This window comes from Sander lucioperca, chromosome 2, assembly GCF_008315115.2.
Source record: "Sander lucioperca isolate FBNREF2018 chromosome 2, SLUC_FBN_1.2, whole genome shotgun sequence".
Taxonomy (NCBI): Eukaryota; Metazoa; Chordata; class Actinopteri; order Perciformes; family Percidae; genus Sander; species Sander lucioperca.
In genome coordinates, this window is record NC_050174.1 from 21,808,441 (window position 1) to 21,818,441 (window position 10,001).

Sequence of the window (10,001 nt, forward strand, 5' to 3'; positions counted from 1 at the left end):
GACAGTGTGGTTCCAGAAGTAAAAATCCCATTTGTTTTCTCCATAAGGATTTGGATTATCAGTCATAATGTCTAAACCATCCGAGGAACACTGACCACGAGCTGCGACGTTGTGAAAGGAAAATTTCTGCCCCTGTGGAAGCCACACGTCTGTATGAAGTCAACCTTGTTTTAAGAAAAGAAATGTTTTATTCATGATCCTGTGGAGAAATACTACACTACACACAATCCCAAGCGTAACAGCGACGTCTCTCATTGGTAGAGATCGATGTTACCATGGAAATGTTTAGCGCACTCGCAAGCGGCTAGAGCAAGCTTCTACCACAAGTCTATGATTATTTTTGTACACAGTCTTGTACCTTTGCCCTTGTTTTGCTTTTATTGCCGTTTGTTCACGATTCATCTCGTAGTTGGTTGGCTTGGTTCCAGGCTTAAAACTCTTAATATAAGCATTTAATGAAACGCCATTGGAGATATTGAACGGGGAAAATAACTTGCGGAACCAGAGCCGTTAAAAGAGTGGGCGGTCACTGTTGAGCTCTACGTAACAATAAAATGACATGCTATCTCAGTAAGATGTAATAAAGTAATTTGGCCCTTATGGCTGAAATCTCTCTTCCTATCTCTTTCTTTTTCTCTGATGCAGTTCATGTTTCAGAAACCTGCACAGTTGACTGGTGAGTGATGCTGTAGAGTTTGGTGTAAATCACAGACAGACAGACAGACCGTCAGATGAACGGACGGGCGGACTGTCAAGGAGACAGACAGATAGACAGAACGTCAGACAGACGGACGGACGGATGGACGGGCGGATGGACAGTTAGACAGGCAAACAGGCAGACAGACGGGGCAGAGTCATACCTGCCAACACTCCCGTTTTTTCCCAGGTTTCTCCCGTTTTTTTTTTTAGCCCTATCTCCCGGACCCCTCCTGGTTTGTTATTTAACTCCCGTAATTTGCATGGCCCAAACTCCTTTATAAATAATCGGACCAATATGTTTGTCTAATGTTGACCAGTTGCCAGATCTTGTATGAAACGCATCCTATTCACATAATCCACACATCATATACAATTTTCAATCTGTCTGTCACCTCAACCTGGCAACCAACCTTTGCGGAAAGTTCAGACCCGAAAGCGAGCCGATAAAAATGGCAGGTGAAGGCGGTGTTAGTAGGGTACAGTACACTTAACAGTACCCCTCCCCCAGCCAAGGTCGGTCCGCCTTGCCCCCACACAAATCTCCCGGACTTTGAAAAACAAATGTTGGCAGGTATGGGCCGAGTCTTCCGACGTCAGGAGAGGGAGACCCTCTGGTCACAATGCAACATCACAGGAACACCCATCTGCAGCCAATCACAGGCTCGCAATAAATGCTTAGAATGTTTATACATTAGCAGGGCGTGTTGGCTCAGCTGTGGAGAGCGAGGCTGACCTTAAGTATTGTGGCAATCGTCCAAACAAAGTTTCTTTCTGCCGAGAGAAAGGGGGACACGGGACATGAAAGATAGAAAGAAAGAAAGAGAGAAAGATAAGAGAATGAAAATAAAATAAGAAGTGAAGTCTTGAATAAAGGATGCGTTGGATTAAAAAGAGGAGAGGAGGAGGCCAGCTGAGAGTGAACAAACGGAAAAACCAGACCGAGGCGTGACTCAGTACAGCCGGAGAAAAAGAGAGAGAGGAATGTTTAGCACACTTTATGTCTCTCTGTTGCACTTTCTCTGTTCCCCAACATGCAAAGAATATCAAACCCATCCCCCCCTCTCCTGACACACACACACACACACACACACACACACACACACACACACACACACGGAGCAGACAGGCTCAGGATGGAAACTATGAGCACAGTGCTGCTGCCAGACAGCAGAGAGAGAAATGATCCACAGAAGGAAAATATCCAGTAATGCTCTTACTCAGGTTATTCAACTCTATTCTATGTTTGATTCAATAAAGGGAAGCATGGACAATCACAGAATGAACGTTAACGTGAGATTTTGATTCGAATGCGGTAGCAGTATAGTGAGATTTTGAAGACACCCGTATGCATGGCTACACATCCAGACAACACCCCACCCCAGGGCTGACACAACTCCTGGCACAATATCATAATGATAATGACAAGGTGGTGTTAATTAGCATTAAACGCTAGCATGCAATTAACTCCCTCTCTCTTTCATTCAAGTTGAGTCTGGTGATATCAGACTGCGTTGTCAGACAGTGTCTCTGCTTGCCATTATCCTGCACTGAATAACAAATCTGGTGAAAACCGACAAACAGTCATAAGGCACGTTTTAGGCATGTTTGTCCTCATTGGACTTCGGAAAACTTGCCATCACTGCAAAGAGGTAGTTAGCAGTGTGTGCCCAAATGTTACCGCGAATAATGCCGGCTTTTCAAGCGATTCCACCGTCGCAGACAAATTTCTAATATCGGAATGAAATCCCGAGAGTCTTGCTAGAGTTGGGCCGCGCTCCCGTCGTCTCAATCGTTTGGTGTGAGGTGTTCATAAAACTCACTCCGAGTCGTCTTAAGTCTTTTTTCCCCGACTTGACGTTCCGACAAAAATCTAAAGTGTTTGATATAATCATACATTTTAAGTCTCGGTAGCAAAATCTTATAGTCTGTGATTAAAAACGCAGTGACTTTATGACAGATTGTCTTTAGATGTGAGATGGTGTCAGACTTTAGTCTTTTCAAAGTATTTTCAGAGTCTTCTAGTGAATGGTAGGCATAATGTGTGCACTGTTCTTACACACACATTTTTGCAAGCACTCCAGGGAGCCATTCAACTTCCACATGGCTGCAAAGTACAGTGGCTATAGTCCCAGAACACACGAGTACTGTCTTGTATGGTCAGAGATTAAGTGCAACGGTGTAACTCCATGCATTGCTAATATACAGCTCAGTACTGCAAGGCCACAGACACGATCAGCTACGATTCCCACTGTTCCTCTATGACGGAGACACAAAATGAAGATCTGCAATCCCTCCGAATATGATCTGCATCGCTGTTGACTCTGTATTGCCACTGTGTATCTGTGTGACAGAAAGAGCTAATTAGACTTGTGTGTGTGTGTGTGTGTGTGTGTGTGTGCGCGTGTGTGTTAATGACGTGTCATAACCTCCTGCTGTCCTCCATTTCCTGTGTAGTAAATCCACAGCCTCCAGTCTCCCATCACACCTGTGTCTCTGTGTGTGTGTGTGTGTGTGTGTGTGTGTGTGTGTGTGTGTGTGTGTGTGTGTGTGTGTGTGTGTGTGTGTATCTTCACCTCATGGTGCGCTCAGGCGCCATTTGCATGCATTTAAAAAGGCAATCCTGCTGTGTGCTGACTCAAGAGGTGATGTTGAATGTGGGTTTAACTGATTAGGCTAGGCTAACCAGGCACGCAGACCAAAAACAAAAATAAGTACAGAAAAAGAAGAAAAAAAAACACGGAGGACTGCAACAATTGGAGCGTTTTGTTTCAACTACCAGTGACAAGATTTTGATCCATGGACCATCATTATGTTATGGGCCCCGTAAACTGGCTGCAAACTGTCGTAAAAAAACCCACTTAAGATGCATATTCCCAATGCGCTGTATACATGTCTAAAGAAGGCCTATAACACCCCGAATAATACCGGCATATCCCATGTCTTAATCCAGAAAAGGCCTTATTCAGAATATGCTGTTTACATGACCTGTATCAAATTTGGAATATTGTCGTATTCGGAATAAAAGTGCAATATTTGTGTGCACGTAAACATACTCACTGATAACAATGTGAGCCAGACCACGTCCAAATGAAGTCTGACTAATTCTGGTTGAAATGCATTTTGTGTACTGTATATTCACACCTACATTAACATGTGTTAACACCTTTCATCAGAATACAGCTAACCCTAACCCAGAGCCTATAGCTTTCCAGCGCCCGGCCCCGCGGCTCCGTTAGCTAATGTTGTTCCCTGGCTGCTAGCCAGACCCACAGGCCAGGAAAAGGAAGAGACACAGCACACCGGGCATGGCAACATTTAGCCTATCTACGCTAGCTCTGCGGTTACACACCTACTGTACCTTTCCAAACAAACAGCGGTTAGGAGATAAGACTCTTCTACACACACACACACACACACACACACACACACACACACACACACACACACGTATCTTGTCAATCAGCAGTGAGGAGATAACAGTAAAACCATGAGGTAACCTCTTTTGCTAGCATAACTGATGAGTGATTATAATATCCAGGGTGCCATTTGTGAAAAAGCAAAAGGGGAGGGAGTTTTTTGATCATGCACAACGAAACAAAATCTGCCAGAATGAAATCCCCCTTTCAATACCGTGGATATAGTGTCACTCGGCCAGCCATGCCAAAACACTTATTTATGAACTTTAATATCCAATGGGAAATGATTGCAAAATAAAATAGCACAACGTGGCGTCAACATAAAACACAGCGCTTTCCACCCGGAGAGTGGAGTTGTTTTTTGGTTCCTAAACTTAACTGTCATCGCCAAATGACGCTCACCTTTTCTAGCTAAACTCCACTATCACGTCCCCCGAAAGACCGTCATCTGGCGGTGCCTGTAGCCGGCTCACAGTCACCTATTGGCAGCTAAACAACTGCCGCTGGTAGCGGGCGTCCCGGAGCTCTGTCGCGGCTAAATACAACCGGCAACTGCCACTAGGATTTTATCGTTCTATGGCGCTATAGACTGTTCACGTTACAGCGCTTTAGTTGAAAATACTTGAAATAGCTTGATCGCTTTGAGGGCGAGGATACATTTTCTCCCCACTGGGGATAATAAATAATTCAGCAGAGGCAGGGATATGTAGACCAGAAATGGGGGAAATCCCACGTATCCCCCCCCCCGGAAAATTGCACCTTGATGATATCATCTGCCAAAAAAGTGTGTCTTTTAGATTGTATTGTATTGTTTGCTATACATGAATCATTGTGTTGGATTAAATCCCCTTCGTTATACTCTTTAGATAAAAAAGCACTTTTGCTTTGTCTCAGTGCAACACTCCATATATGACATCGACAGTCGTTTGTTTCCTACCTTTTAAAAGGTCCAGTTTGTTCATTATCAAAATCTGTGCTGCCCGTTCACAAACTTGTCCTTTTCATGAATATTTACCACCACCATCAATTCCAAGTATTCCTTCTTGGCTTTGAAATTTTACACCGCATTTGCATGAACTGGAGTAGACGCACAATATTAATGCACCATCTTGAAATACATTAGCCGGTAAGACATACAGCACATAGTGCACATGGACATGATAAACTCACAGGTGCTGCTAATGCTGCTAATGGGTATCCTGGCCCCGGCAAGTTTGAAGAAGGAAACATGGAGGACCACACGTATTCAAAATCCAAATTTCAGGAACAGGAGTCTTCTTCTTTGCCCAGAAAAAGAAAAAGAATATTGAAAAGAGAAAGAGACCGGGGTTTTGAAGCGTGAAGGCTACCGTAGCTGTAATACGTACTTTGAACTGCGTGGCGTGAGAGAGTTGATTGTGATATATGATCTCAACGCTAGATGGGAGAAATTCCTACACATTGGACCTTTAATGCGACCCACAGGAGCATTTCATAAAAAACAGCCCCTTGCAGTGGCGGAAATATGTCCGTATATCTTAAACCAGAGAACGTCAGTCGGGGTATTGAATGTAAAGGTCGCAGTTTTAAACACGTCGTGAAAGAGTAACCAGTTTGGTTATGTTTAGGAACAAAAACTACTCAGTTAAGAGAAAGTTTTAGAAAAAGATCGTGGTTACTTCACTTCCGGTTACGCTTGTGACGCTGAACGTGACGTTCGTGAATGTGAAATAAAACTAGCCACGGTCACAGTTTGGTTACGTTTAGGCACAAACACTATTCTGTTAAGTTTAGAATAAGACCGTGGTTTGGGTTAAAATCAGACGTTACTTCACTTCCTAAAGTGAACTTTAGGAAACTTACGGCCACTAGAGGGCGCCGCCATGAGACAAGTCAATACAGGTCGTAATTGCTGCTTGAACAAACGACCTATGGGAGCGTTTTTCCGGGGTAGACAGGGGTCTCCCATATCCATAGTATGTGAAAGTATTGTCAAAGAAACACTGATCTCGGGTCATTTCCTCCGCTCTCCCTGAGTGTATTCTGTGCAACATTAGCTCACTCTCTGTAGCCAGCACAGAGCAACACAAAAGCATTTACTTTGTTCATTTCTTTTTTTCTCAAAGAGTTTGTTTGTAGAACATCTGGAATCATTCAGCCCTGTGTTGCCACGGTTACGACCAGGAGATGGACAAAGTGGCAGTGTAAATCCGCCTCTGTCCCCGGGATGAGAAAAAAGGCATGATGGGAAAAGCTAAGAGCACTCCAGACTGGGGTGGTCCTGGCTAGAAAAGAGTAAAAGGATGTCATGACTGAAGGAGTGCGTGTATATATATATATATATATATATATATATATGTGTGTTTGTGTGTGTGTCTAAAAACTTCCACATGGGAGCAGAGGTCACTCTGAGAGACATCACTGCTCATCCCCTGGAAGAGTTCAAAGGTCAGGGGCGGTAAAGTGTTGGTGTGGGGTGGGTGGTAGTGGGGTGGGGGGTGGGTTGGTGAAACAGTTGCTCAGTCTGACAAGATAAGAGCTTTCCCAGCTGCCTCAGCTCCAGGCTAACACTGGCTTACTGGTGTCTGTTTTATCACCCCTAGAGTACCAGATGGGCGGGGCTTTGCTGCATAAAGTGGTTCGCATGGCATCGGGTGAGCTGTCAATAACCACTACACGTTCTCTGTTTACTTTTACCTGAATTTTCATAAAGAGTTTGACTTTGGTTCTGCTCTTACCGTGCACGGCAGCTGGATCCTCGCCAGCGGTGGAAGAGGTATTCAGATCCTTTACTTTACTTAAGGAAAAGTACAGATACTACACTCTAAAAATACTCTGTCACAAGTAAAAGTCCTGCATTGAAAATGTTACTTAAGTAAACGTATGTAAGTATCACCAGGAAAATGTACTTAAAGTATTAAAAGTAAAAGTACTCAATGCAGAAAACTACTCACATTTTGGAAACTGGAAGCGATCAAAACTGTTCTGTCAATTAACTAAGTGTTTAATGGTCTAATCATTTCAGCTGGACTTGTAGACCTGTATATTGTTGGGTAGTTTAATTTATAATAGAACATTATATTTAATAATAGTGTTTTGTGTGCAAAAATCCTAATTTGTAAAGTAACTAGTAAACAAAGCTGATGAATGTAGTGGAGTGAGAAGTACAATATTTCTCTCTGAAATGTAGCGGAGTAGAAGTAGAAAGTGGCATGAAAAGAAAAAGACTCAAGTAAAGTTTAAGTACCTCAGATTTTTACTTAAGTACAGTACTTGAGTAAATGTACTTAGTTACATTCCACCCCTGATCCTCGCGATATCATGAGATCACGCGGGAATCGCGGGATCACTTATCACGCGAAAACTAATCTTGTCCGGCTTGAAGTAGTCTCACATTGCCAGACCTATCTCCACAGCGCTGTGGAGTAAGGTCTGGCTACACCACACAAACATTCTGGGATAGGAGGAAAGAAACGCTCTGGGTTGTTTGCATGTCTTTGAACCAATCAAAATCGTCTTGAGCGGCGCTAAGCTCCGGACGCAACGACGGTGGCTCTGCAATATAGTCTCGGGATGGAACTTGTTTTGGTGAAACATTTGCACCCAGTAAAAGAAAACGCCACATACAATATTAAATGAAGTTAACTGTTCAGACAATACAATAACGTGAGCTATTTAAATTAGCTGGATACATGGTTAAACCTCATTTGCTCTTACCAGTGTATCTCCGTGTGTACTTCGTCCACAGCAATCCCACCAATAGGTCCCAAAACTTCCCAGTTAGAGAGGAAATACCGTAAACATATTCTTTGTTAATTGTTCAATCATTCCCCGAAAGAACCAAGCAGGCCTGCCTTGTTCATGATCCAAATTTTCTTCAGAACTTGCCATTTTCAGCGTGTAGCTTGCTAGTTCGGAGTTTGTTGTAGTTTACTGAAGAGAACGGAGTTAGACACAACCACACATCGCCGGAACATCCGGCGGCGCTTGATGTTGATCCAGGCTAGGCTTTAAAGCAGCCATATTATGCTCATTTTCAGGTTCATAATTGTATTTTAAGGTTGTACCAGAATAGGTTTACATGGTTTAATTTTCAGTGCTCTCTCTCACTGCTGCAGCTCCTCTTTTCAGCTGGTCTCTGTTTTAGCTACAGAGTGAGACCTCTTTTCTTCTTCTTCTTCTGTACTATCTTTGATTGCACTTGCACATGCGCAGTAGCTCAGATGTAGATCATGTCAGCTAGCTAGCTCCATAGACAGTAAAAGAAAGGCTGTTTCTACAACTTCGGTCAGTTACAAGGCAGGATTAGCTGGGAGACTTCTAAATGAGGGTGCACATGGAAGTAGTTCTTTTATAGATTATGGTGAACTTGTGTGTGTTGTAGCAGTGCTTTGCTATTGAGAACGAGGTAGCATGCTAGCGCTAGCATGCTAGCGTTAGCATTAACGCTAACTACGAGCTAATGGTTGCGGTTAGCCTGCTGGTTTCGACTTGTGACGTCACAAGCCGTGCCGATTTTGAACAGCTCACCCAGAGACTGAAGGCAGGACACATTCAGAAACCGTATCTCACTCTAAACAGCATGGGTGGATTTTTTTCAAAGTTTGTATGTGTGTGGAAGCACCAGAGACACAACATAACACCCCAAATCCCAGAAAAAGTGATTTTTTCATAATATGGGCACTTTAAGTAATGCGTTTGTTTCCGAACAGCAGCAAACCGAACCAATCAGCATCCAGTGAGGAGCTACTGTTAGCTGTGGATGTCCCTTTTTTTCGGCCGGATGTCCGTCACCTTCCTCTTTTTTTCTTTGTGTTGGCATTTTAAACTCCAGTTGATTTCTGAGGACTATGGTTAACTGCTCCTCAGATCTCTGCAGGGTAAATCCAGACAGCTAGCTAGACTATCTGTCCAATCTGAGTTTTCTGTTGCACGACTAAAACTACTTTTGAACGTACACACGTTCCACCAAAACAAGTTCCTTACCGAGGCTATTTGGCAGAGGCACCGTGGCTCCGTCCGGCGCTTAACACTGCCCAAGACAATTGTGATAGGTTTAAAGAAATGCCAATAAACCAGAGGAAGTTTCTCTTCCATCACGGAATGCTGTGTGGACTAGCCAGACCTTCCTCCACAGCGCTGTGGAGGAAGGTCTGGCAACGCTAGACTAAGGTGTGTGTGACAGCCGGCGACTGTTCGTTTAAAACAACAATGGCGGACATGATGGACAAATGGTTTATCCTATCACCTGCAAGGTATTTTTTTAAGTGCCTGCCCTTTTCAGTTTCCAATGCCAGCTTCTAAGATGGTTCTGTGTAACAAACCATCTGGGGCGTCAGTTTACTTTAACCCCACCTGAGCCCGAAACCTTTCAAAATCACTACAACCACTTTGGACACATTATAAATGGATTGGGCTTGGGTCTGGCTATGAGATGGCACTCTGTCTGTCCATATGGGCCAGTGTAACGTAAATCCCTGCCTCCTGTGGGTCCTACATGTGTTTTGTCCATCATTGCCTAAGACCGCGCCTCATTGGCTGAGAGGTCAGCGACCCTACCAGCCTGTGAAAACACACAGTAAAGAGGAAAGTCAAGGTATGGATCCTCTCATCCATTGTAATGTTGAACATCGTCATCTCCTTCACACTACGCCCCAGCTCTTCGCACACAAGCAGCAAAGGGGAACTACATTTCCCAGAAGTCCTTCCTCTGATGCGGAACAAAGGAAACAAAGGATTGACGGGCTGGGAGAATTACAACTCCTGGCCCGTCACATGATGCCCTCTGGCCCAAAAAGACTTTTCTTATGGACTTATGTGGTGAGAGAGACGTCTGTATATCAGTGGATACATTTACATACATAACAGCATTACACCCCCCGCGAAATGACTCATTTCACTGCCAAA